Consider the following 27,046-nt stretch of genomic DNA (forward strand, 5'->3'; position numbering starts at 1 on the left):
GACCCACTCTTCAAGAAGTTCTGAAAGGAGTGCTCTACCAAGAAAACTAGACACACATACAGAAATAAGAGAACAAAAAGTAACCAAGAAAATGACCAACTTAATGATACGGACAAGAAATATCAATAATAACGTTGAACGTTAACTTCTAGGATTTAAATGGGAAGATCGGACCAGAGCGACACTACAGATTCAACAGAAGACAGACTGAACTTAAGACTGAACTGGTGAAATAGAATTTTATGACTCTTAAGTATAACACTACTGATTTTTTAAAACTATACTTTGTTTTCCCAATTTAAGGATTTTGCTTTCTTTTGAGCTGTTGATAGTTCCAGCAACTTGTTAAAATATTTTTCCTTCTTGTTTGTTTATTTCTTTATGTAGAAACATAAACTTTTCTTCCTTCCTGATCTCCTCTGGAATTGGAAACTATTGGAGAGTATTCTTATTTTGTGGCATTAAGGGTTATTTGTGTAAGTTCAATAATACCTGTTACATTGAATCAGAAATTGGAAATATTCATCATTGGACAGGGCTCTGACTGGAATGTCATATCTGAACATTAACCAGAAAACTATGTATCTAAGGGAGATCTCAAGTAAGCCAACAGAAGCTCTTTCAAAGATGGCCTGGCACCGTAAACAGTTCTGCCTGGCAGAAAGGATTAAAGCTATATGAAAGAATTCACACATTAAAATAACCTGAACTTTTCCAGTCCAGCATTGTAATCAGTAGAGATTGCATAAGAGCAGCCATAACCAGAGGATTATCTTGAGGAAGACTTTGAAGGAAGAAAAAGAGACTGATCTTTGCTGGCAGATGGTAGATCACAGAATACTCGGTAGGCAGGGCTGAACTGAGAAGGTTTATGTGTGACTTGTGTGCTGGGCGTTTGCTTTTCAACACTTTGAGTAGTTGACATATTTTCTCAAAAATATTTAAAACCATACTGTCTCTGTTGTTATAGAGTCACAAACAAAATTGTAGCAAATATTTTAAACATTATCCTTAAAACCCAGTGTTTTGAAATTTTGAGTTATTTATTAACTGTCTAGAACTATGGAGTATGAGCAAATATTTTTTGACGTCTTAAATAAATGTTTGTGGGGAAATGTATAAAGAAATAAAGTTAAATAAAATAATTCTTTAAAAAAAAAGATCCATCAACTACTAAGTTTTTCCTCTTGAAAATCATATTGTCTTACTTAGGTAACAAAGCAGAGAAGATTCACTTATCACATTTTAAAAAACCCTAGATTTTCACCAATAAAAGGATAATTAAACACAAATACACACCAATATGAGGAAATATCATGACTTTTTTGTTTTTTTAGGTTTTTGCCATAAAGTGCATGAACTTGCCAGAGAGAGACAGACACAGACAGAGGGAAAGTAAAAAATCACCCCCACCCCAAGGAAGATATCCATGCCACAATCCCTTCTCCTTTTAGGATGTTGGGCACACACACATGCCCGGCATGATTTTCAAGCTACCAGGTTGAGGACTCAAACCACAGTTGGCTGTGTGGGATTCCAGTGCCTTAACCACTATGCTAGCTCATGTTGCTATGCTGGTTCTATGACCAGATGTTTTAAGAAATATTTATTGACTTAGGAGAATATTCAGGTGATAAAAGCAGCATACAAAACCTGTGTTCCATGTGATACCAAGGTTTTTAAAAAGTATTTATGTATGAAAAAATACACTAAGAAATGTACATAATAGGTATATATCAGTTTGAGTGAGTTAGGTCAGTGTATTGCAAATCGTGTCAGTGTAGTCTGCCTCCCTCACTTCCAGTTCACCTCACTTAGAGGCCTTCTTTAGTTTGAAGGCCATGGGAAAGACTAGTTATAATGTGCTTGCACGCCTAAACCATGGCCTTGCTTTTCTGTTATACGTATGTGCCCATTACACAGATTTGCTTTTGGCAATGAGCCACTATCTTCACTCCTCCTTTAAAAGGGAGGGACACCTGTGGATAGCAGCTCCGCGAGCCCATAGAACTCAGCCTAATTAAACAGCATGCGATCAGTCCCAAAAGTGCCTCACATCTTTTTCCGACTTCCAGTATCGTGGTTTGACCTACCCTCCCGTGGAGGACAGACCTCACAAATCAGTCAGTCATGGTACTCTATTAACAGCTATATAAAAGAAAAAGATATTTACTGTTAATTTAACAAAAAATGTCTGGAAGTGAACTATTGTAGTATTAGTTTAACAACTCCAGTCTGTCAATAATTGAAATTATTTTAAGGCTCCCATTAGGTTATTTTTGTAATGTTAGTTTTTTGCTTCATGGTTGCAAAATGGCTGCCACAGTTCTACTTACACAACTTCATTCAAACAAGGAGGTAAGTTGGATGATAGCAAAAGAGATTTTTTTTCTAAAATGCAGAGTTCTTATTAGTAAGCAAAAGCTTGCCAAAACTCTCAGAAGACTTCCCCTGCAGCTCATGGGCCAGAACTAGGTCACATACTTAATTGTTAAAATATTTTTCCTTCTTGTTTGTTTATTTCTTTATGTAGAAACATAAACTTTTCTTCCTTCCTGATCTCCTCTGGAATTGGAAACTATTGGAGAGTATTCTTATTTTGTGGCATTAAGGGTTATTTGTGTAAGTTCAATAATACCTGTTACATTGAATCAGAAATTGGAAATATTCATCATTGGACAGGGCTCTGACTGGAATGTCATATCTGAAGATTAACCAGAAAACTATGTATCTAAGGGAGATCTCAAGTAAGCCAACAGAAGCTCTTTCAAAGATGGCCTGGCACCGTAAACAGTTCTGCCTGGCAGAAAGGATTAAAGCTATATGAAAGAATTCACACATTAAAATAACCTGAACTTTTCCAGTCCAGCATTGTAATCAGTAGAGATTGCATAAGAGCAGCCATAACCAGAGGATTATCTTGAGGAAGACTTTGAAGGAAGAAAAAGAGACTGATCTTTGCTGGCAGATGGTAGATCACAGAATACTCGGTAGGCAGGGCTGAACTGAGAAGGTTTATGTGTGACTTGTGTGCTGGGCGTTTGCTTTTCAACACTTTGAGTAGTTGACATATTTTCTCAAAAATATTTAAAACCATACTGTCTCTGTTGTTATAGAGTCACAAACAAAATTGTAGCAAATATTTTAAACATTATCCTTAAAACCCAGTGTTTTGAAATTTTGAGTTATTTATTAACTGTCTAGAACTATGGAGTATGAGCAAATATTTTTTGACGTCTTAAATAAATGTTTGTGGGGAAATGTATAAAGAAATAAAGTTAAATAAAATAATTCTTTAAAAAAAAAGATCCATCAACTACTAAGTTTTTCCTCTTGAAAATCATATTGTCTTACTTAGGTAACAAAGCAGAGAAGATTCACTTATCACATTTTAAAAAACCCTAGATTTTCACCAATAAAAGGATAATTAAACACAAATACACACCAATATGAGGAAATATCATGACTTTTTTGTTTTTTTAGGTTTTTGCCATAAAGTGCATGAACTTGCCAGAGAGAGACAGACACAGACAGAGGGAAAGTAAAAAATCACCCCCACCCCAAGGAAGATATCCATGCCACAATCCCTTCTCCTTTTAGGATGTTGGGCACACACACATGCCCGGCATGATTTTCAAGCTACCAGGTTGAGGACTCAAACCACAGTTGGCTGTGTGGGATTCCAGTGCCTTAACCACTATGCTAGCTCATGTTGCTATGCTGGTTCTATGACCAGATGTTTTAAGAAATATTTATTGACTTAGGAGAATATTCAGGTGATAAAAGCAGCATACAAAACCTGTGTTCCATGTGATACCAAGGTTTTTAAAAAGTATTTATGTATGAAAAAATACACTAAGAAATGTACATAATAGGTATATATCAGTTTGAGTGAGTTAGGTCAGTGTATTGCAAATCGTGTCAGTGTAGTCTGCCTCCCTCACTTCCAGTTCACCTCACTTAGAGGCCTTCTTTAGTTTGAAGGCCATGGGAAAGACTAGTTATAATGTGCTTGCACGCCTAAACCATGGCCTTGCTTTTCTGTTATACGTATGTGCCCATTACACAGATTTGCTTTTGGCAATGAGCCACTATCTTCACTCCTCCTTTAAAAGGGAGGGACACCTGTGGATAGCAGCTCCGCGAGCCCATAGAACTCAGCCTAATTAAACAGCATGCGATCAGTCCCAAAAGTGCCTCACATCTTTTTCCGACTTCCAGTATCGTGGTTTGACCTACCCTCCCGTGGAGGACAGACCTCACAAATCAGTCAGTCATGGTACTCTATTAACAGCTATATAAAAGAAAAAGATATTTACTGTTAATTTAACAAAAAATGTCTGGAAGTGAACTATTGTAGTATTAGTTTAACAACTCCAGTCTGTCAATAATTGAAATTATTTTAAGGCTCCCATTAGGTTATTTTTGTAATGTTAGTTTTTTGCTTCATGGTTGCAAAATGGCTGCCACAGTTCTACTTACACAACTTCATTCAAACAAGGAGGTAAGTTGGATGATAGCAAAAGAGATTTTTTTTCTAAAATGCAGAGTTCTTATTAGTAAGCAAAAGCTTGCCAAAACTCTCAGAAGACTTCCCCTGCAGCTCATGGGCCAGAACTAGGTCACATACTTAAGCATATGAAGAATAATGGTATTACTCATGCTTGTTTTAGACTAATCAGGATTTATCCCCTGGCGCTGAGCATATTGTCACTTAAAATCTAGTTTATTTTAGAGGAGAATAAAATAGAAATGACTGTTGGATAGGTGAACAACAGTATCTCCCCAGAAGAGCTATTATCGAACAGTAGAATTATAGATGATCTTTCCTTTTCATAAACATACATTTTCAAATTTTCAACAATAAAAGTGGATTACCTTATAATAAAAGAATGACCTTTTCCTTAAAGAAAATACCCCCAAACATTGTAAAGCTTCTAAAGAATTACTTCAACCTGACGACAAATACATGAATTAATCAACCCTAAAGACATTCCCTCAAGAGTCACAAAAACATAATCCCCAAAAGTTCACAAAATTCTATTATGGTTGCATTGCTACATATGACCTCAAATCAAAATGACCTCTTGGTATGATTTAGATTATAGCTAGAGGAAATGTTTGTCTTGCTAAATTTAACGTACAATAGAAAGAACAGGATAAATCTGAGTCTAAGCCTAGTCAGGCAAGACTAGAATTTACACTGACATAGGCCCCCAGTTCATATAAATTACTTTTCCCCCAACTGCTAAGTCCTCCCTTTTTCTGTGTCTGCTATCTCTGGGTTCCAGATTGCCCAGGCCATATAGCCAATTTTCAGGTTGAAGAAATATTTTAAAATATAGCCTAAGGGAAAAATGGGAATGGAAAATCCTGGGACAGAATTTCACAGCAGTTTCAAAGCAGGGCTCCAAATTCTGACCCCATCATCTTTGCTGCCTTCAGAATAATGGATTTGTCATTACCAAGAGCAAGGGGAAGTCACAAAGGCAATTAAGGGCTCATTTTGAAAAGATTCGCTTGAAATCCCATTATATTGTCAAATAAAATCAGAAATAGGATAGCATTTGTATTTTTAAGTTTTGAGGCCACAGCACACAACGAAATTAGCAAATATGTTCTACCAAGGTTAATATTTACCTATTCCCTCAATTCACCTGCCTGTGACCATGGGATGTAAATTTTCAGTTGTAAATGGTAGTAAAAACCAAAGTGATTAAAGTCAACCTAGATTTTATAGAGACACTTTATCACAGTAGACTTGGTGTGGGGATGTAGGGATAATCAGGCCCAATACCTATGCTGGTTTTGGTCTCTTGTTTAAGAGGAATTAGAAATGCAGACAAATGGAGAAGATAGCAAACAGAGTTTTATTGAAAGAGGAAAAGTTCCAATAGAAGAAGACTTTAACAGGCTGCCATAGAAGGGCCAAAATCAGATCCTGACAAGGAAGAAAAGTCTGAGGAAAAGAAACAGAGAGACAGGTATACCCAACAGATCCTCATGCCATGATCCATCCCCAGCTTCAGCCAGCTCTGGATCATGGGCACATGAATGCCCTGCACTGGAAATCTCCAGACATGAACCTGGACTCTTAACCATGGGTCAGCCTCAGGGACTACTGCATTATAACTGCACTATTGTCCAGCCTTTAAAAGTAACATTTTTAAGGGCCTAGTTATTGCCTATAGTTCTATTCCATTTCCTAGTTACATAACATGTATCTCAAGCCATGTTTTGCAAGTTGTGATAGGTTAGTAACATGTCAGAGAGTTCTTTGAAACAAACAAACAAAAAATATGGTAGACTTACCCCATGGTTAATCATTTAAAGCTTTATTTTTATATTAAAGTAAACCTTAAAATATCATAATTAAATAAAATGCAAAATTTGGTTAAATTATTAAGATAAAATACATGACCTCAAACAATGTCATGTTTGCTATGAGCTTCTCAGGGCTCTAGTTTACAGAAAAACTAGAAGTGTTAAGACTGGCCTTTTGTTTTAACGACTGACAGTGAAGTCTGGAGAAACTTAGACTTAACCAAGTCACAGACCACTCATATTCATTATTAAAGAAACATTATTTTAACACTTATTAAAATAGTAAGGCAGAATTCATTCAAGACTATTGCCATAAGGGAGAGATTGAGCTCGACTATAAATATAACAGAGATGGCTAGGGATTTATAGCCAGAGTAAGGGGGGGACAGTAGATGGAAAATGACTAACAGTAGATATCAAGGGTAAAGAGATTCTATCCAAATTGGCTTAACAAGATTCTTGTTCAAGGCAAGCTAAGGACTTAGCTGTGAAATGTAAAGGATAAAAAATTTGGTCAAATATTAGGTCATTGGGAAAGTCATAATGTAATTTTCTATGGCTCTCTATGCAAGAATATGTCATGACTTTCCCAATGACTCAATATTATGGAAGAAAGCAATCTTACTAAATTGTCTTAGTAGGATTCTTGCTAAAAGCAGGTCAAGGCTAGGGTCAGCTCATGGCTTGGTGGTAGGGTTGGCTGGATAGCACATGGCCAACTACATAGAGTCCCAGACCTGGTGGTATGAAAAACATCCTGGCCATGTCTGTATGCATACGGGGAATCCCCACAAGAAGGACCAATGGAGGAGAAGGGATTATGACAAGACTATGTCCCATGATGGGGGTGGGTGTTTCTTGCTCTCTCCCTGTCTCAGTTTGGTCAACCAAAGAGCATTTGTCTCCATGAACTCTGTTTTTTCCTTTTGTTTTGCTCTTTTCCTCTAACCAATAGAGTTTGCTGTGACTAATTGATGAAACCAGTCTTTCATGGGAACAATGAAATGGTAAGATATGGCAGAGTTTAAAATAGTTCATTGAACTTTCAAAGATTTCCTAACAGTTAAAACAAGGAAATAAAGCATGCTCCCTAATCTCTAAAATGTTTATTTAAAAAAAAAATACCTCCAATGAAATGGTTAAACAGACTTTTTTGGAAATTGTTCTCACACATCTGTCAGGAAATTATACCAATTTCGGTCTCAATCTAGCCACTTCCTGCCCAATCAGCAAGCATAAAATGATGCTTCTGCTAAAAATGGTAGAGCTTTGCTTTAATACCTCCTCTCCCAATTTTAAAAACAAATTCAAAAGAGCCAAAGAAAACATGTTATTTCGAAAGTGTAGTTTATTTTTCAAAGATGTTATTATTTCTTTCATCACACAGTATAAGGTTTCATGTGGTAGCCCATGTCATTTTTTACAGCGAAACATACGGTCTAAGGACAAAATCAGCGTGGCCCATAGGAAGCGCAACATGATGGCATTCACTGCTTCACTTAAATGCGCTAATACTGGAAAAGTATATAATGAAGTTTCCGGGATCTTACAGATCTGAGAAAGTGTATGATGAAGTCTCCATGATTTCAGTATGTTGGGGCACTATGCTCCTTAGGAACCAAGCAAAAAGAAGTAAGTTTATGTGAAGTTTATTATCTTTAAAAATATTTAGTGTTAAAATTCAGGTTGCTGATTTACATCCATATTTATAGTTAGTTATGGAAAGGTTTAATTCTCTCCTTATGCACTTTGGCTTATGGCCATAAGGCGGATACCAAGTTTTTTCTTTGGAAGAGATGTTGGGATTTGAGGTTGGGCCAAGAAAAGCGAAAGAGTCTAGGAAGCACTTACAGATGGAGATAATTAGCATATTAAAAATAGGCCAGCCAGATTTTTTTTTTTTTTAAATCAAGAAGTAAAGGGGTAAATGCTCTTTCTGGCAAGACTATAGAAACTGTGCGGACAGAGGAAATGTGATTCAAACTCTGGTGTAAGAATGGTATTTTACTTGAACCAGGTTTCAAAAGACTGGAGCAGGAGTTCCTTTTACTGAAAACCATGGAGTTGGCGGGCTTTGTAGGGGCCTCCCTTGAAATTCTGCTCCAAGTGTACTGTTTTGAATTTTGTGTAAAAGTCTTAGAATGGGAGACGCTTGGTTTCAGAAGACAGAGGATAAATATCGTGAACTCCGTTGCTTTCTAATGCATGGTAGAGGAAGTGGCATTTCTGATACTACCTCCCATTCAAAGGGGATTATAGAGCAAGGCAGAAGGTGGGAACCAAGTCCCAGGAACAAAACTTCTCAGGCTCCAAGGGCTATTTTGCCAATCCTAAAGCAGAAGTCCAAAGCTGATCTAGGATCCGTGCTCGATCAATGGAGTATGCTTAATTGCCAGATAATTCACTGTGGTTTCCTGAAGTTCTGATTCAGAGTCAGCCCTTCACATCCTATGTTCCACTCGTTCTCTGAAGTCTACTCTTGTGTAAAACAGACTTAAAGGGTGTCTGTCCTAGAGCAGTGATTCCCAATGGGTAGTATGAACACTGGTGGTTGAATATAGAATTGTTGTTATAAATGGAGAATTTATAGCATTTACCAAGAAGTAATAAGTCCTCAGTTCTCATGGTCATCTGTATGATTAGCTATATGTCCTACTGACTCTACTTACCATGGATTTTACAAATAAAAGATGTTAACAATTACTAACTTGTAAATCTTTTTTCATTAAGAAGTAATTAATACAATGTAGACAGGGATTATGGAATTCCTATAAAGACTACAGAACATGGAAGGAAAAAGTATTAGTCTGGGATGATTTCATGACTGACTTACTTAGAAGAAGGGGTTAGACCAAAGGACTCTTGTCATCCCTTCAATGTCTCTAACACTGTAATTAATAGGCAGCCTCACCTTCTGCTGTCAAGATTGGGTCTTGAGGTTGTCACCACGTGGAAGATTTTTAATAGCAGATAGATTTTTATCTTTAACTCCAACCCAGTTCGCATTAAAGAGAAATGGTTTCCTTCCTTTATCCTTTGTTAATCAGTCAACAGTTTTCAACTATCTTAAGGCTTAAAAAATATTTTTAAATTAATTATTCACAGAGCTATAATTCCCAGTTCAAGGTCTACTATCTTGGCAAGAGTAATGACCCTCATTTGCAAGAGGCATGGCATTGCTTTTAAACCACAGGGCAAGGAAGGGATACTTATGAAACCCAGGAGATATACTTGGGTACTTCCTGATACTCCCTTTTCCTATTGCCCCTATGAATGGACATGTGTGCAACCCTGACCTAAGAAGAGTCTCATTACCAAGGACTCCAACCAAATTAAAGTTATAGTCACACCACCAGCTAAATCTCTCAGACCTGCCAAGGAGTTAGATTTTCATCTGAGAAGCAATACAGTAATATGCAATACCATTTAAGATATCTGACATTATTAGATAAATATATAATTTAAAAAATCAGGTTAACACCTGAAAAATTGTTAATGAGTTTGATATGCTTCATTACAGAGCTGAATCAAGAGAGGTGAAAGTGTAAAGCAAGATACCACGTGTTTAAAAATATGCTTTTAGGGACTAGAAAATGGCATAATGGTTATGTTGCTGGACTTTCACATGATTGACCAAGGTGCGAGTCTCAGACTTGATGGTTTAAATTTCATGCCAGATTCATATGCATGCATACCCAAAATCCATAAAGAAAATGGAGGAGAAGGGATTGCAGTATGGCCTCCCCGCTAGGGGATGATTTGTTGTTTTCTGTCTCTCTTTCTCTGTCTCTCCAGCAAGCACATATGCTCTGTAGTAAAAATCTCTCTAAAAATAAATGCTGGGACCAGCAAAAGGTGTAATGGTTACATTGATGAACTCCCATGTAGTCAACCGTGGTTCAAGTCCTAGACCCAGCATTTTAAAACTCATGCTGGGTAGGTGTGAATATGTGCCCAAAATCCCGAGAAGAGAATTAAGGAGAAGGGATTGTGGTGTGGCCATCCCCATGGGGAGTGATTTCTTGTTTTCTTCTCTCTGTCTCTCACTGTCTCTCTGGTGAATACACACACCTTATAGTATTAAAAAATGCTTTTAGTTTATAAATTATGTACATGTCTCTAAATTTTCATAAAGTTGAAGACTTTATGAAAATTACAAAATAAAATACAAATAAATATCTTCTAGAAATTGTTTAGGAGTAATTTTTATTCTGATTAATTTTCCTGAATGTGAAGTGTAATTAGTTCAGCTCTCCTCAACCCCCCCTCATATTAAAGACATACTTCTGGAAGTTATAGCAAAGCAAGGTATGTGGCTCTTGTAGACTGAATGCTTGTGTTCCCCAAAATTCCTACATTGAATTCTGAACCCCTGATTTAACTATTTAGTAATGGGTCCTTTCGGGGTTAGATGAGGTCATGAGGGTGGTGTTCCCATAATGGGATTAGTGCTTATAAGAAGAAGCAGAGAGTCTGCTCTCTTTCCATTTTTTGCACAAAGAAGAGGTCCTGTGGGACCAGCAATTGGCATAATGGCTATGTTGTTGGACTCCCATGTAGTTGACAATGGTTCGAGTCCCAGACCTAGTGGCTTAAACTCACGCTGGGCATGTGTGCGAGTGTCCCAAAAAACACAAGAGGAGAATGGAGGAGAAGGGATTGAGGTGTGGCCATACCCCCTGGAGGGTGATATTTGCTTTCTGTCTCTCTGTCTTTCTGGTAAGCATAAATGCCCTATAGAAAAAAACTCTCCAAATAAATAAATAAATAAATAAATAAATAAATAAACAAACAAACAAACAAACAAACAAATAGAAGAGGTCTTGTGAACACATAGGAAGATGGTGACTGTCCATAAGCCAGGTAGAGAGCCCTCATTAGAAACTGACAATGTTGACACTCTAATCCTGAACATTCAGCCTCTGAAGCTGTGAGAAAACAAACTTCCTTTGTTTATGATACCCAGTCTATGGCATTTTGTTAGGGCTGCCCAAGCTGACTAAGATAGAGACTTATGGGGCACATGGCAGGATTTGTTTGATCAAGAGATATGCCATAATAATGGCCATTCAAAATGCATGTTGTCAGAACTGGATACATTTTAGCAGGAGAAAGCACTCAATTAATATCACAGAAGCGTTATTCCAATTGTTGTAAGAATCATTACCTCTTAAACAGTATTAAAATGGCCATTGAAGTTTAAAAAAAAAAAACAAAGTACCCCGAGGAATATGCATCCTCTGTGTTCTTGGCTATATTCAGTTGTTGCTGAAGTTTCCTTTAGCAATGGCCAGAACATCTTTGGTCAGTTAAGAAATACATATTCTTGTCTCATTACATTATTCTATGACAAAAAGGTAAATCCCGTCTTCAGATATAAACTGGTGTGCCCGCTGGTTGTCTACTTGTATCAAGGTGTGGGACAAACAATTTATAATGAAAAAAAAAAAAAAGATTGACTTGATTCTGTAGACTATTTATAACTTTGAAACTTAGAACATGGTTTTGCTTGTTTTTAAAGAATTTTAAAAAGTTTTGTTTCGAGACCAGCAGTTAGCGTAATGGCTATGTCGCTGGACTCCCAAGTAGTCGACCACACTTCAAGTCCCAGACCCAGTGCTTAAATTCGGGCCAGGCACATGTGCGTGCATGCCCAAGATCCTGAGAGGAGAATGAAGGAGAGGAGAATGGAGGAGAAGGGATTGCGGCGTGACCATCCCCCCTGGGGCATGATTTCTTGCTTTCTGTCTCTCTGTCTCTCTCTGCCTGGCGAGCGCACATGCCCTATAGCGAAAAACCTCTGAAAAAAAAAAAAAAAGGCTTTGTTTCTTGGGACCAGCAGATGCCATAGTGTTTACAGCACCAGACTCTCACATGGTTGACTGTGGTTCAAATCCTGGACCTGGTGACTTGAAACTCATGCCAGGCATGTGTGTGTGCATGCCTAAAATCCAGGAAGGAGAATGGAGGAGAAGGGATTGCGGCGTGACCATCCCCCCTGGGGCATGATTTCTTGCTTTCTGTCTCTGTCTCTCTGGTGAGTACACATACCCTATAGCAAAAATCTCTTTTAAAAAATAAAAAAAGCTTTATTTCTCGCTTGACTATCCCTGGTGGGAGGTTTGACCTGGTGTAGAATGTTGTCAGAATAACTATTAAAGCCTAAAATTCAACCTCAGCTAAAAATTTTAACAAACATAGCTCACAAATCACAATGACAGTTGTTAAGAAAACTTAAAAGGAGTTATAAGAGCTTAAAAAATATTATGCAGGTCATGACAGTGTAATTAGTATAAAGGAATAGGTAATATTTATATACCATGAAGTTAGAAACACAGAAAGCTCTAGTAGGTAAACCTAAATTTCAGTTTTATTAAAATTTGGGACCAGCAGATAGCATAATAGTTACATCACTAGACTCCCATGTAGTCTATTGTGGTTCAAGTCCCAGACCCAGTGGCTTAAAACTCATACTGGGTGTGTGTGCATGCATGCCCAAAATCCTTGGAAGAGAATGGAGGAGAAAGCATTGTGGAGTGGCCATACCCTCCGGGGGATGATTTCTCACTCTCTGTCTCTCTGTCTCTCCAGTGAGCACACATACCCTTTTAGCAAAAATCTCTTTCTAAAAATACTTTCAGTTTTATTAAAATTTAGTAAATCTATTTATTCCATCACCCTGAATTGAGTTTCTATCTAGTTCACTTACTAAGAAGGATGCATGGAGAAGCTCTGAAATGACACCTTGGCAATTCTATACCTATCTGTTAAGGACAGAAGTCTGACTGCTTTTTCCTATTTCCAAAATCCTTTTCAGTGGGCCTGCAGTGAGTCACACCCACAAACATTAACAGACTATTTTAACTCATTTACAGCAGGACTCTTCCTACATCTTGTCCTTGCAACAGAATCTTCTGAGGAATATAAGCTTCCTTATCCATGTTAATGTGTACTTTTTACTGATCTTTTTCTTTTTTTTTTTTTTTTGGAGAGATTTTCACTGTAGGGCACGTGCGCTCGCCAGACAGACAGAGACAGACATAGAGACAGAAAGCGAGAAATCACCCCCCAGGGGGGATGTCACGCCGCAATCCCTTCTCCTCCATTCTCCTCTCGGGATCTTGGGCACGCACGCACACGCGCCCGGCGTGAGTTTTAAGCCCCCGGGTCCAGGACACGAACCGCGGTCGACTACGTGGGAGACCAGCGACATAGCCATTACGCTAACTGCTGGTTCCCCTGATCTTTTTCCAAAACACAGAAAACCCACTTATAACCTACAAGCCCCTGTTTCTAGATGCCCCACCTTTTTGGGCCAGACAAATGGAAAAACTCTTTTTACTAATTCCAAATCTTGTGTTTCACTCTCAAAACCAAATAAAAGGAACTATTGTATCTGAGTACCCCGAGAAACGTATATTTGCCTTTCTCATGGTTTGGGCACTCTTATTTGTGTTTAGAAATAAATCACATTAATAATTATTTCTGCAGAGTTGGTTATTTCCATCGACATTATGTAGGTAAAGGCTTGACTCACAGCTCTTCTGAGTCTCAGCATAAATCTCCTTGAGTTCTTCCTGTAACAGGAGAGGAAAAGGGTTTGTGAGGAGTTGCTCTGAGGCCACCTCTCACTCACTTCCCTATTTCCCAAAGAGACTGTCAGTGTCTCATCACTTCCTGTTTCAAGTAAGTATGGGGCTTCTGCAGTCTAGACTTGACTTCTTTTCAACAATGGTGTGTCCTGCAACTGAAGTTGTAGTCATCCAGCCTTTAATTTGGACTTTTTATTTTTTGTGGGTTTTGTTTGACTCTGTGCATTTCAGGGAGAGCCGGCACCTTTGGTTACTCCCATACTCACTGTCTCTGTAAGTCATAAATGATCTAAACCTAAAAGTGGATACTCATATCTTTACTCAGGCCAGTAACTTAGAACTTGAACTTGACATTGCCTTATTTTGTATTTTTGAGTTTAACAAAGGGTAAATAAGATACCATTGTGTAAATTTTCCCTGTTAATTATGAAGGTGTTTAGCTTTGTTCACATTATTTACCTTAACCTTAGGGTTATGTGATCAAAGCTAGTTTATTGAAATTTTTATTTCAATAGAATATTTCTTATAAAACATTGTATTTGTCCACATAAAATAATAAACTCCATATGAAAGAAAATCAAATTAGTTCACTAATCTTATGATAACAAACCTATGGACTGACTTCCTTATTATCAATCTCATAATTGTATAATTTGTATAAATTTTACCACTAACAAGGAAATTTTCTCTAACAATTGAAGCAGGTTCAAAAACCTTTTTCTGAAGTTTGAACAAATAAAACATTTCTTTAAAAAATCCAGCTTTAAAAATACCATAAAAATTTTGTCTTTCACATGCCTACTTGACTAAACAGACTTTGAATTGGGTAGTAGGAAGATTCAAGTTGAATTTTTGAATTGATAGAGGAAAGAAACACTCAAAAGGAGAGGAATTCAATCTCTGAATATTGATGGATTTTCTTGCTGTGGATGGTGTGGTAGATGAGAAATAATACAGAAGCTGCAAGTCTGTTAATCCCAAATTGTTTGATTCTTGCAGAGCAAATTGAGAATGAGAGTTCTTTTATCCTCACAAGCATTAGTTTAATCTACATTTTTAAATTTTGCTATTTTTTCCTCAAAGCAGAATTTAACCTAAAATAATAGGCTCAAACAGGCACAGAATTCTTAGATAATATGAAAAAAAAGATTATAGAGATTTCCCATCTGTCTACAATTTCTCTGATAGCTGCCAATCAACGTGATATTTACATCTATTCAATCCCCCTACCTTGGGATATATCCCGTAACAACAATGACAAATAGTAATTTATTACTACTTCAAAGGGTTTACAAATCACAACAGATCTATTTCCACTTATAGGAAATTCTGTTTTAACACCATGAAGTAAAATATCTGACAAAAGTGATTGTGGAAACCAATTAGCATTCAGAAAGGTTGATGAGTTGTATGCTGGCTTAACCCTCTGGGACGACATCTGTTCTTATATCCTCTTGAGGTAAGTGGTTTGCCTCTTCTTTCCATCCAGCAAACCCACCCCAGTGGAGGGCCTAAGGACTAACTGTTCTTCCAGATGCTAATTTTTCATCCTCCACTCATTAGCTGGGAGTAAAACATCAATCATATGCAAATTGGAATCCTGATTCTACCTGCAAAAAACATACAGCGTCTTTCCAGGAGCCAAAGAAATTTTAGTGCTACATGGCTTTGAAAAGGTAATACACTGAGGATTCCTATGCCAATGGAGGTTCAGAGATGCCAGTTCAACACAGTTGTCACATCAAGAAATAATTTTTAAATGTTTCCATGTGGTCAGATGTGAACCAATAAGAAAGTAGGACAAAATGGACCATCAGGCAAGTATATCAATGAGGGAGTTGGAGTTTTAAGGAATCTTATTTCTCTAATATTCTATCACTCAACTGTGTCCTCTCTCATTTTATAGCCTCAACATTAGGTTAGTTAGGGTGGGAACTGAATTTCATGTGTATCAGGAGAACAGTTTTCTAGGTTATTGGAATCCAGTTAAACTGTCCTTACAGATGATTAAGAGGAAGTCCTGAACTGAAAAGAAATTAAAGTAAGCCAACCTACCATTGACAGAAAAAAATATATATATAGTACTAGAAGAAAGGGGAAAAGAAAAAGGAAGAGGAGATGAGAAAGTAGAAGAAAAGGAAGGGGAAGAACAAGAAAGAAGGTTAGAGAAAGAGGAAGAGTAAATAAGAGCCTAGGAACATAAGTGATAGGTAAAGAAATGATTAAAACAATTAATACTTAGCAAATGCTGACTTAGCACTAAGACACTGCTAGATACGTTATGTTTAATATCTCATTTACTAAATGGGCAGTTTCACTATCCTCCTTTATAATCATCTTAAGTCTGTATATTGCACATTATAGCAGGTATAGAAACTAAAACTCAATTCTCTGCCTCCAGAGCCAAGAGCCTGATGTTTATAATTCTGCGGGTGTTCATAATCTGGAGCCTTAACAATTTGTCAAACTGATGTCTTGGTCTGAGTCAGCAGCCTTCAGTGATTGATGTTAGGCAGGATCCACTGAAGGTATTTCGTTTTAATGAGTAGCCAACATTCACAGGTCAATCATGAGGCTGGCTATTGGGGTACAGCAACTCTGGCTCTTGATACCCATAGTGGCTGAAGGGTGACATCCTCTGACTTACTGTTCCCCCTTAGGGGTCTGTGCTTTTTGAAAGAAAAAGAGATGCCAGTATGACAGCTGTGGCCACTGACACCACAGGGACACTGAGCAAATCAGTTTGAGAAGAGCAAAACTAATGGTAGTGCAGCAGCCCAAAATAATGAAAGAAACCCTGAGAGAAAAAAGGAGAGAAGGAATAATATGGAAACTGTTACAGGAAAATATGAGTGCCCTTGCAAGAAAGAAATTCATTTCAATTAAGTAAGAACTTCTAGAAGGTTGAATAACCTCTGGTAGGGAGGGAACGAAAGTGCTGGAAAAGTCAAGGATTTCTACTATTTTGTCTTTTTCTCATGTCTACATGTAATTACTGGCCCAAACACAACTCATAAGATAAAATCTTGAAGCAGCAATGTCATTACATATTTAATAAAGCTAGTTTGTTCCCTGCCCCTGGACAAAAAATGAAAATGTTTGGTCACAGCAATTACTACTGGTTGTTAAATAGTCTCACTTTAGTTAAACTGTTCATTTTCAAGTAAAGATGCTCCTCAACTTACAAAGGGGTAGCATCCCCATAAACCCATGGTGAGTTAAAACACCACAAGTCAAAGGTATGTTTAATACACCTAACTTACCGAATATCGTAGCTTAGCCCAGTCCAGCCCACCTTAAATGTGCTCGCAACACTTATATCAACCCACATGATGATGATTGGGCAAAATCATCGGACATAAATCCCATTTTATAATAAAGCATTGGATATCTCATGTACTTTGTTGAACACCATTCTGAAATGAAAAGAAAGTGATGCTTTCACACCATCATAAAGTAGAAAAAGAAAATTGTTAAGTTAAACCATGAGAAGTTGGAGATTGTGTATAGTCATCAAGATTCTAAACTTAAAAAACTGAAGCCTCTTCCTGTCCCTGGAGTATGGTCAGCTTTTTCTCTCATCTCACCAGGAGCTTCTATTCCTCCCGACCCCTCACTTCACCCAAACCTATGTCCAAGGTTTCTGACCCTTTCAGTCACAGAGCTGGAGAGAAGGAGAGAGTTAAGGAGAGCAAGGAATTTGGATTAGAAGATAGTTGCAGTGCCTGGGCTTGACTTTCTTAGAGCTGATTCTACTGAGGGAAACCTTAGTGGGTCATTTTGAGACTATTCCATGATAAGGAAACATTCACTTGAAGTTCTCCAGGACTGTTGTCCCTATGCTACCTGGTTTCTAATGTTTTTCCTTAGCCCCAGCAAAGTAGCAAAACTTCTGATTTTTCTCTGAAACTTTTTTTTTTGAAAGCTGTTTTGCTATAGGCTGCATGTGTTTGCCAGAGAGACAGAGAGAGGCAGAGAGACAGAGAGACAGAAAGTGAGAAGTCACCCCCCAGGGGGGATGGCCACACCGCAATCCCTTCTTCTCCATTATCCTCTCGGGATCTTGGGCATGCACGCACACGTGTCCAACGTGAGTTTAAGCCACCGGGTCTGGGACTCGAACTGTGGTCGACTACAAGGGAGTCCAGCGACATAGCCATTATGCTAACTGCTGGTCCCTCTATGAAACTTTTTGAAAGGGACCTAGAATGACTCCAAGCTCAAGTTCTCCACCATGGGCCTTATCACATCCCTCATTAACATTCACCTCTTCTTAGCTCCAATTAACTCTAAGAGCATTAGTGAGTTCTATCATCCAATTCTTTAGCTTGTCTGGCACAGATACCTTGCCAATTCTCACCACTGAAATTTCTCAGAAGAGAGTCACTACTAATCCATTGCACCATTTAACCTTGGCAAAAAAACATAGTAGGCTGTCTACTGATCCAGCTAAAGGTATGGCTTTAGGTGAGGTGTAGACATTCCTCAGAACTTGCCCTTGGAAAGAGATATATAATTATATATACTATATTTATATATATGTATATATATTTATTTATATTATATATAATTATATATAATATATTTATATATATATAATTTGATATAGAACATATGTATTCATCAGAGAGAGAAAGAAAATGAAAAAGTACACTGCTGTGGGTTATGGTCACATCACAATCCATTCTCCTCCATTTCTCCTTTGGGGATTTGGGCACACATACATGACTTATGGGCCTTACATGTTTTTCAAGTCACTGGGCCCAGGACTCAAACTATGCAGTTGGCCATTTGGGTTCTAGCCACCTTAAACACCATGCCATTGGCTGGCCTCATATTTTTTTAAAGATAAGGAGTGTTTTAAGACTCATCTACTAGTTCTCAGCCTCTTACTTTGTAAATCCTGGTCCAGACTGCATCATGGAATTACATCTGTTATTTTGCAACCTACATTTACATTTTACTGTCCCATTATAAGGCATTGTATATGTTGTATATTTAGTATTTTTGGTCCTTACATAAAACCCAGTTTTCCCAGAGTTTACTAGATTGGGAATATAAAATAAAGTTGCAGTCTTTGAATATAGCCAAATTATGATGGCAAGAGCCCAACTGTTTTGATGACTAGTAATTAGCACATTTCCAGGCGTCCCCAAGATATTTTTGGAAGTTCCCCAAAAGGGTGCCACACACATGCCCACAAACCAGACGGTAACTGCATAGTGTCTGCTTTTTCCTTCCTTTCCCACTCTGCCCTGTAATTTTCACATTCTCTGCCTACAGGTGTCAGGACCGTCTGATCATCTCTGGGTTCCAAGAGGCGGTGGAGGAAATAGCCTCCTCTCCAATCCTGTGTCACCTTTAGTCACCAGGACTCTGAAATGGCTCATCTTGCCCAGAAATTAACTTTTGGCAATCTCCTGTTTCCCTTGACTCTTCAAATATCTAAAAAAATAAAATAAAAATAAAATAAAAAATTTAAAGTCCCATTATTTTTCCAAGTGCAACTTGTCTGAGATAGGACAGTCGAACCTAGTCTAAGAGTCTGAACAATTTACACCCTTTTCTCTCCACAGCTCCAGACTTCACTTCCCCAATTCTTTCCTCCTCCTCCCTCATCTCCAGCACTAAACAGTAATCTCTGTGCACATTAATGGGTGGAAGGAAAGGGAAAGGAAAAATCTCTCTAGTAACTTCCGGGCCAATAGGCCATTAGGACAAAGGATGTCCACTATTGTCTTTGCTTAGTAAATTAAAAAGCCATTCAGAAAAAAGAAAAATGAGGACCAGATGGTAGAACAGTGGTAAAATAGGATATTCTGTGAAGCAATCTTACATGGGCAAGTTACCGGTTCAAGTCTGGAGACCTCCATGAGTCCACCAGACATACACGTGTCTATGATCTGGGGCTAGCTGAAACTGGGGGTAGATCATGGAGTCAAGACCCTGTTGAGAGTGCTATCTCTCATGAAATAAACAAATAAACTTAAAAAAAAAAAAAGCAAAGTAGATAATAGTGTATACAGTCTGCTGCTGATGGAGAAGCAGTCAAAAATATGTACAAATTTGTAAATGTATAGAATGTCTCCAGAAGGATCCACAGAAACGAACTAATCTTCGGGGACCAGAGATAGAAGATTGATTTTTATTGTATTTTGTACCTTTTAAATATTTTACACATTTATATGTCTCCTATACAAAATGAATTTTTAAAGAATACGCAGCAGAAATACTTTCATTTTTACAGTTTTTAAAATTGTTGCCTATACATTTTGGATAGCTCTATTGAGAAAGGATCTGCAATAAAAAAAATAATAAAAATCCTTCTTTTTTGGTGTGATCACGTTCTTAAAAGGAGAAACATTCTTTTCTAAAAAGTATTGCTCTGAAGTTTTCCCTCTTTTTACAATGTTCTAAGAAACAGAAACTTTTTCAGCACGTGTCCTCATCGCTGAGGAATTTAGACAGTGACAAACTGCAACCGATGGCTGGCTCTTTATTTATTTTTTGTAATATGGATTCAATAGCCCCTGCTAAATCCTGCCTATGCCTGTTAAATAGACAAATATCAAATTTTCAAAACTAGAAGCACAGATTGCAACATTATTTATCACACATTTTTTAAATGAATAGTTTTAAATTTTTCTATACTATATCTACAGTATGCTTATTATTTCAATGAATAAATGTATCACCTGCTCACTTTTCTCTCAGGCTCTCTGAAAGACAGCACACACCAAGTAAAATATGCTTTAAAATTAAAAAAAAAATGCTGAGAGCAATGTGTTGCCTTTAGGACATTCAAATGTTTTCATTGACAGTGAATTGTTACCTAGTTATCCCCGGTTCATGGCAAGTGAGCCAGATTGGGAAAGGGTAGACAGAGGATCGTGGGTTGCTGAAGAAAGATAAGTTCAGTAATTTGAGGAACTATACATGATCAAAGTGTGTGGATGAAACAAACACAGGATGAAAAGAATGATCTCTCTCTTTTTTCCCTTTTTCTTTTCCTTAGAGAGAGCTTTTTGCTACAGGGTATGTTCACTCATTGGAGAGACAGAGACAGAAAGGAAGTAATCCATCCTCCCATCCCCCCAGAGGTGATGGCCACACTGCAATCCCTTCTCCATTCTCCTCTTGGGATTTCGGGCACATACATAAAAGTGCTCAGTGTGAGTTTCAAGTCATCAGGTCCAGGATTCAAACCACCATCACCCAGGTGGAAGTCCAGCACTGTAACCTTTACACCATCTGCTGGTCCATCTCTTTCTTTCTGAAGAGTGTCCTGGGCCTGTATCTTAGGGAGTTTCTCCTTTATATCCCAAGTATCTTAACTATTTTCCTGACCTTCTTTTTGTTTCCCCATGAGTTCTTCAAAAAGACTCTCAGCATCACAAAAGGGTCCTTAGGATTCTCTGTTTCAATGGATTTATTTGATTATCAGTGAGAAAACTGGAGCCCAAAGAGGTTAAGTGATTTGCTCACAGTTATAGATGCAATAAACAATAGAGAAGGATAGAGATTCATGTCTCCTGATTCCAAACTGAATACTCCTTTCATCATACTACACACGGTCTCAAAAGCATTAGTCGATCATTTGGAAGGTAAAGGCTCTCCAACAAAGCCATTGTTGTGACAGCCTCAGAGTGAACTTTCCTCTCAACACAGCCAAAGCCCTTTCACCAAGGCTTTCCAGGGTTCTCCTTGAAAGCAAAGGTCTCCCTGACATTAATAGTAGCTATTTGTTTAAGGGCTATTGATCACTAAGTTATAATATTCATCACCTCCACCTTCAAAACAACCTTCAAATTTCCCATTTTATTGAAAGAAGACTGAATAAGAGAGATGTAAGCAATTTGCCTAAGATGCTTCAGTGGAAAAAGCAGAACTAAGATTCAAACAAAAGTCTCAAGGGCTTCTTGTAATATTCCAGGTTGCTTCTCCATTCTTAATGCCAAATCTTACCTTTAAACACAAAATGACTTATCTATGCTTCTTTTAAAAAAGCAGGAAAAAAAAGATTTAGGGTGTGTAATAAACCATGTATCTGTAGTAAAGTGCTCTTGATTTCATTCATTCACTTGTTTATTCATTCAATAATTATATATTGGAAATAGGCATTAATGCAACACTCCAGAAGGAAGCCTAGAATAAACAGATCAGTGTATTCAGTACAGCAATGAAATACTCACAGGCTTTGATTACTTATTGTACAAAATATACTTATTTAATATATTATTCTGGGTTGCATGCTAGGAGGAAAAGGAACTTAGAGAAGAATCTGAAGATAGCATGATGATTAAATGGTTGGAAAGCAAACCACACTCAGAAGGGAATTATTTTGTCAAGTCAAGAGGAAGCAGCATAATAATAGTTTTCCAGTGTATGAAAGATTGTTATCCTGACAATGATGACAGACCATTCTCCATTTTCAAATAAAACGAAACAAAAAGAAATGTGGCAAAACATGGAGAGTTTGGCTAAACAGATTCAGTATTCTGCTGGATCTGAGAGACTTAAGAATCTTGTTTAATTTATAAGGAAAATAGAGCATGGAGTTTTTTTTTTGGAGAGGTTTTTCGCTATAGGGCGCGTGCGCTCGCCAGACAGAGAGAGAGAGACAGAGACAGAAAGCGAGAAATCACCCCCCAGGGGGGATGGTCACGCCGCAGTCCCTTCTCCTCCATTCTCCTCTCGGGATCTTGGGCACGCACGCACACACGCCTGGCATGAGTTTTAAGCCACCGGGTCCGGGACGTAAACCTCGGTCGACTACGTGGGAGTTCAGTGACATAGCCATTACGCTAACTGCTGGCTCCCAAGCATGGAGTTTTGAGTGCTGTGGGATCTCTCATCCCGTAAGGCTTTATAAATGTATAAATTAGTAGTTCACACATGGTAAAGCTATGATCTTCTCTAAGGTACATGTGGATAAGAATGGGGACAAAACTGACCTCAGAGGCTCTAACATCTCCATAGTTCTATACAATAAGGCATTTTAATAAGACTATCGGTTTTATTTTTTTCTAGAGGGTGTGTGCACTTGCCAAAGAGAAAGGGAAAGGAGAAAACACCCCTTCACCATGGGCATAATCATGCCACATCCCTTCTCCATTCCTTCCTCCTGTTAGGATTTGGACATACATACATATTCATCCAGCATGTTTCTCAAGCTGCAGGGTCCAGGACTCAAAACCACATCATCAGGGACCAGCAAGTAGTGTGGTGGTTAAGGCGCTGGACACTCCCACATGGCCTACTGCTGGAAGCCGTGCTCCAGCTGGGGTGGGTGCACAGGAAGGCAACACGGGTGAACAAAATTAGGCCAAGACCTCAATGCCCCTTAGCATGTTCTCAGCCGGCTACAACCAAGTAAACTCAAGACTGCAGCCCTGATGGCCAGGAGTCATGCATATTTATTATAGAAGGAGTTTTACAGGAGTAGGATGGGTGAGGGGAAGTAAGTGAAAGATTTTACTCCAAAAGGTAAAGCATTCAAAGTATAGGAACAATAATCATAAAACATGACGTCTGTTTTGTTTAGGTATAAACAGTCATAATTCTTAGAAAGAGGAAGTCCATTTTTCAGGTGCATTCTCTTCTTAGATCTTCTTGGCCTAATTTTGTTCACCCGAGTCGCCTTCCTATGTACCCACCCCAGCTGGAGCATGGCTTCTGGTAGCCTACCAGAGTTCAAATCCTGAATCTGGTGACTTACTTCCTCACTTCCTCTCTCTCTCACTCTCACCCTCTGTCTCTCTCTGGTCAAACTAAAAAATGAATGAATAAATAAAATAAAATAAGTAATTGTTAAAAAAACAAACAAACAAAAAATACACATCATCAAACATGTGGGATCCAGCTGTCTTAACCACCAGGCCATGGAGCCAGTCCTAATGTCAGTGTCTTATTAAATGCCTAATCATATCACTTCCCACATAAAATTATTCTAATTATTCCAGAAAGACCAGCCAGGATTTTTGTGACCATTATAATCTTGAGTTCCAAAGCTCCAGTCCACTTCTCTCTCCTATCTGTATGGGATTGAAAGTAAAGAGACCTCTTCCCTACTGGATTATCTCTAAGTCAGGAACTCTAAAGCTTTATAGGTTACCTGGTAATCCTCTATACTGACTGACAAATATGGAGCCCAGCGAGGCCTGGACCATTTCATTTACATTCAATGAGTCAGGTAGAAGCCATAGAACAGACTGGCTTGTGGAAGCAGCACTTACTTCCCTAGCTCTGCTGACACTGGAAAACTCACATTGTTTCTACACAAAGCATTGCTATAACCATAGGTTTAAATAACATTTGCACCTTCAGATGACCTCAGTTTTTGGAAATTCCAGGACAAGAAAACAATTCACAAAGGAACTGCAGGGTCACTGAGATATGGCTGTGATGTGGGGCGGTAACGATCTCCTCCATGAATAACATCTCATATTCTAGCACTGATCTTTTGGAGAAATACAGAGGGGAATAGAGGAGGAGGAGGAGGAACTGCGTCTTGAGGACCCCTCTTACCTCCTTTCTTCTATTTCATGGTCCTTTCTGACATGAGTGTAAACACAAAGGAAGGACTCAGGACCTAAGTGTCTTAGATAGTGAAGATGTACAAAAGCGTGTGTTAGAAGTAGGGCAACTGTGTGGCCACAAAAACCAATGATTGCTGATCTTTTCCTACTTGTAAGAGAATGACTGATTAAATCACTGATTAAAAAAGCTATTGGGAAAGGGGTGCACCAGTAGCATGTGGTAATCCACATGGGCAAGTCCAGGCTCTCCTCTTGAGACCTCGATATGCACACACTTGCCCATGATCTGAGCTGGGGCTGGGTCAGAGTGAGAGGACTCCGTTAGGGATGCCCACCAATCTCTCTCTCTCTCTTTCCGTCTCTAGGAAGAAATAAACTTCAAAAACAAAACAAACAAACAAACAAAAACTAGTTATTCCCGCTGCGGATCACATATATCTTCCAACTCCCAGTCATTTATTTGACTAGTCTTACTTCTAATGAAATAGTTCTGGAATAATTATGTTCTGAAAAAGTTTAACTGTTCAAAATAATTTAACTATGCCCCGAGCACCTGAAAAATTGCCTATCTGATGAAAAACATTTTTCATTTTTATGCTCCAATAACCCAAAATGAGCCACACTAAATTTTATCAAATATTCCAAAAGAAAGAGGAAAAAAAAATATCAATCCTGAATCGAAAGTAAAAGTAAGGAACTTGGAGCCCATGGGGATAAGACACTTAGATTGAAAGTGCTCTCTCAAGCAGAGCACTCCTGTTGAGACACAATAATAAAAAATGTCCATAGTCATAGAGACAATATTTCTACTTGGCACAATTCAAACAAAAGAAAGAAATCTTGATATTTCTGAAAGCATATGCATTTGTCCAGTCATTTAGGTCTTTCTTTATACAAATGCATACCCCTTTCTGTTGCTTTTCCAATATTGAATTTGTTGGATTAAATATTTTAGTTTGATCTTGTTTTATCCAGCATGAGACTATTTTCCTCAGTTGAGTAAGCCCATAGATAGAAGGCATGCGTAATTTGATATTATGCTTGTTTTACAACATCACTCAGCTAACTGGCATGCAATATCTAATTCATTTCCCCATTGTGTTTAAGTTTTTAAAAATGAAAAGAATTGAAAAGATGTAAAGCCGTCTGCAAATCTAATTTCCAAGAACTCTCAGAGATTGTCCCAGTTCTATTGTCATAGTAAAATGCTATAATATGAAGTATTGTTTGAAGTAAGTGGGCCGTAGCTAAGGCTGAAGAATACGTGTTGACATTTGGAAATTGTCATTACCCTAGTGGAACTTGATTTGCTATAAAATTTTAGTGTAAATAGTGTAATTTAGTGTAAAGTGTCTTGTTATTCATTTGCCAGGTGACCATTCACTAAATGGCTACAAAATTAATTTACAGTAATAACTTAATGAAAAAACCATAAAACTAATATATAATAAGAGTATATGCTCTTTTTTAAAAAAAGAAACTTTTGCTATATGGCACATCACATGTGTTTGCTGGAGAGACAGAGACAGAGAGCAAGAAATCACCCTCTGGGGACAATGGTCATACCGCAATCCCTTCTTCTCCACTCTCCTCTCAGAATTTTGGGCAAGGAGAAGAGGATTCCTCATGGCTCCTGCAAACTAGTCATTTCAGGGGACAGAAAAAATGAAGATTTTCCACTGATAATTCAGCCTTCAGCAAACAAAGCTAGCGTGGCAGGAGAGTTGAGGCCTTCCTTCAGAAGAGGATTCCTCATGGCTTCTGCAAACTAGTCATTTCAGGGGACAGGAAAAATGAAGATTTTCTACTGATAATTCAGCCTCCAGCAAACAAAGCTAGCATGGTAGGGAGTCCCTCTGGCCTTCTATCTCTGTCTCGGTGTCTCTGTCTTTGTCTCTCTCTGCTTCTGTCCTCTCATTTTTTTTGTAATTTTTCCTTTTTACGATTTTTTTAAAAGTAAAGTTTTTCTCTTGCTCTCAGCTCCACCTTATGTTTTGTTAATAATCCCCTCTGGTCCTTCCGCCTAGGCAGGAGAGTTGAGGTCTTCCTTCAGAAGAGGATTCCTCATGGCTCCTGCAAACTAGTCATTTTTGGGTTTTAAAAAATTTTGTTGTTGTTTTAAAGAAAAACAATAATTACAGTTTTTTTCCATTTTTTGTCTTTTTTTCTCTTTCTTTGTTGTTGTTTCTCTCTCTCTTTTTCATTTTCTTTTTTCTTGTCTCTCCACTCTTCAATATCCATTTAATGTGTTTCTAGATGTGCCTAAGGGCACTGTAGCTAAACATCAAAATACTATTAGGGTTAACATATTCCTCAATATCTACTGAATCTGCTGCACCAGCGGTCACAACAGAACGGCAAAGAGATTCCAGATCACCTCTTTCTGCTTGCTCCTGAACACTCTGATTGAACTTCAAGAATTCGAAAGAAACACACCATCCATTAGATGGCAAGAAATTACCGCAGGATCACAAGAAATATGGGAAAGCAAGAAAATACCTCTCCTCCAAGGGAAAAGAATAACTCCTCTTCATCCACAAGCAGTTCAATGCAAATCATGGAAATGTCTGATAAAGAATTTAGAACATTCAT

This window comes from Tupaia chinensis, unplaced genomic scaffold, assembly GCF_000334495.1.
Source record: "Tupaia chinensis unplaced genomic scaffold, TupChi_1.0 Scaffold000257_1, whole genome shotgun sequence".
NCBI lineage: Eukaryota > Metazoa > Chordata > Mammalia > Scandentia > Tupaiidae > Tupaia > Tupaia belangeri.